The sequence below is a fragment of the Labrus mixtus genome, chromosome 13 (genome assembly GCF_963584025.1).
Source record: "Labrus mixtus chromosome 13, fLabMix1.1, whole genome shotgun sequence".
NCBI lineage: Eukaryota > Metazoa > Chordata > Actinopteri > Labriformes > Labridae > Labrus > Labrus mixtus.
The window spans coordinates 5,016,468-5,019,566 of record NC_083624.1 but is presented as its reverse complement, the minus strand read 5'-3'; positions in this window follow the sequence as shown (position 1 = coordinate 5,019,566).

The following is a 3,099-nucleotide window of genomic DNA, read 5'->3' as shown; positions in this document are numbered from 1 at the left end:
AGTGTGTGAATGTGTAAGTGTGACATGCAGTGTAAAAGCGCTTTGAGTAGTTGGAAGACTAGAAAAGCGCGATATAAGCTCAAGTCCATTTACCATTTACCCATGAACAGGTAAGCAGACACCGCTCAGGCTGCTAACGGCTGACAATCAAACACAGACATGCAGCTGGAACGAGAAGGGATAATGTAGATGTTTTAACCTTTCTTCCTCACCCTCTTTTTTCCATTTCTATTAAAATATGAACAAAAACACTGTGCAATGACATTTCCTTTTGATCCCACGTAATCATTTGCTGATAACACCTCTCCTCACACATGTGTGGGAGTAACAAAGAAAGGTCTTAAATTACCTCTTACTGATTCTGCTGTTAGTTTTGTTACTCCCGTGCCATGCAGGACACCTCAATCATGCTTTACAGTCCAGTTCGGAACTTCACAAAACTCCCAGCATAAATCTGTCACTTTCAACCCAAGAAAAACGGTCCGATCTGTCACATCTCATAGAACGCCTGTGTGGGTGAGCAGGTAGAAAAACAATAGTGAATGAATCAGGGTTTCTATTCATCTCCACTTATGGCTAAGTGTGAGCCATCAGTGCTGATAAGCTGAAATGTTCTACTACTGTTGTATCAATTTAAGGAATTAACTGAATAAAATATGTCTCTCTCTTCTCTCTATTGACTCGACATTAGCTGGAGTGATAATATTACATAGACTAACTCTTTGTCTTTATTGGATAGGACAGCTGAAGAGAGACAGGAAGTGTTGGGAGTACAGACATGCAGCAAAGGGCCGAGGTGGATTGGACCCCGCAGCTGCTGTGACAAGGAGTACGGCCTCTAAAGATGGGGGTGTATGTTTTAACCAATGAGCTAAACCGGTGCATGAGCGTAGCACCGGCACTTTCTATTTTGTGGGTGTGCCATTAAAAAACATAGATCATTTGAAATGGTTCACCAAAGTCAGAATAAACCTCACACAAAATATAGCTGAGTATAAACTCTGTGTACAGAATATTTTAAAACAAAAGGGTAAAAAAGTCAGTTTGAAATCTTTTTTTTTTTTTGTCAGTATTTGAAATGTGTCGCTTCAAAATCAATCTCAGTTATATGTCTGAAAAGCCTTTTACTAGAGCCTAAATATAGAATATGAATTACATCAACCAACCTGTGTCTTTTCAATCCTCAAGTCTTTCCCCCTATGTGTAAATCAAACAGCTCTCTTAGGATAGTTGGGGAAACGATTCTATTGTCTTATCTGTGTTTTACAACAAATGTCAAACATCAGAAATGTGCCAAAGTCTTCACAACTCCAGACAACAAACTCTCCTTGTATGGCCACCCTTATCTTTGCTAGAAGTCAAAGGAAATGTCTGCAGCATGTTCTGTAGATTATCTAAAGACCAGGAAACTTCTCCTTCTGCTGGACTTTTTACTCAAATGCAAAAAAATCCATTCACCTGTTCCAGCTACGAATCAGCCAGAAACTTGTTGCTCTAACAGTCCAAATAGTTTTTTGTTTTTTTTTACTGACGTTCAATGGACTGGCAGTATAAAATAGAGTTAAAGGCTTTATATGTGATTTTACACACTTAAATATAATAGAAATCAAGTATATCCTCTGAAAATAACTCTGTGAGTCATGACTGTCTACAATGGGTGTAACACCCGAGTCCCACTGTCTGTGATGTTTTCAGAGTTTTCAGAGTCCTATCTTCACTTTGTTTACATCGCCGGGACGGCCGGCTGACTCCTCCCCTCACGTATAAAAGTTGTTTAATTGAGGGCCTAGAGAAAAGAAGAATAACATACTGTACTCACTGCTTAACTGTGTTTCTAGATCACGCTCATTTCAGGTAAATTTACATGCAGTGTGAAGATACGAGCATAATAAAGATCGCTAGCATTAGCATGCTAACACAACAATGCAGCGCAAGTTGTTTTGGTTTCATGCTGGTGCTCAAGGGCGACATCTGCTGGATCAAAAAATCACATATAAAGCCTTTAAAAGTAGCTTATCAGGTAATGTAACCATACTTCTACATGAGTGTGTAAATGTATTTAGTTACATTCCACTAAAAGTCATCACATTTAAATATTTTAAAGATAAAAATCTGACAGAGAATACCCACTTTGAATGTCAGTCTATTTTTTTTTAATGGTATTGCTCTCCATGAAGGTGAGTTTTAGTATGTCTACTAATAACATCTGCAGATAATCTCACACAGCGTCAATGATGTAACAATAAAAGAACGCTATCATGTTCTCAGACGTCCAACAGCTGGAGAACATACAGCTGTTCTTGTAGGTCAATTTGAGGACAATCACTTCTTTTTTTATATTTTATCAAACCTCATCAGGATGTGTGGTGTCTGAACACTGGAAGCAGAAAAGTGTGGAGGGCAGTCTTGTGTAACCACGCTCGCCCCGGGCTCAGGAAACTCGTCACAGACGCGTCTGCCTCCACACTTTCTGCTTTCAGAGTGTGAGTAGGTACCTGACCGTTTTCCCGTCATGCAGAAAATATAGAACCTGACTGATATGACATAAATCCTCCTCTCCCTTCTCTTTAAACAATCTCACCCACTCACTCGCTCACTCACTCACCCACTCATTAAGTCACTCACTCGCTCACTCACATACTGCTGCCTGATAAATATTCAGCGGATGAATGCTGCATGAGTGATGCCATAGAAACTGCAGCGAGATCATAGGGCTTCTTACTCCTAAACTTCCCTGTTTCCTCCCCTGCTGCTGCAGCGTTCTCCAGGTTTCTTAAACTAACTGTTCCCCGCAGTCGCTTCTGGTGTCAGTACAGTAACAGTACAGAAGCAGCTTCATGTAAAAGCTTTCCAATTATTTCAAAAAGGGGACCGGCTTTCTTTAAAGAGCGTTATCAGGAATGAGAATCATGTCCCACTTCCCCGCACAGACAGAAATAGACTTTGCATTAGGATGCAATCAGATAAAGAAACAATTAATTTCCTTGGTTTTCAAATTGAAAATTAGAAGAAAAAAAAAAAACATGAATTCTCATGGGGACACAGGCAGCTGTATATAGCTTGTGGGAAAAAAAGGACAAATGGTTTCCAACACAGAAG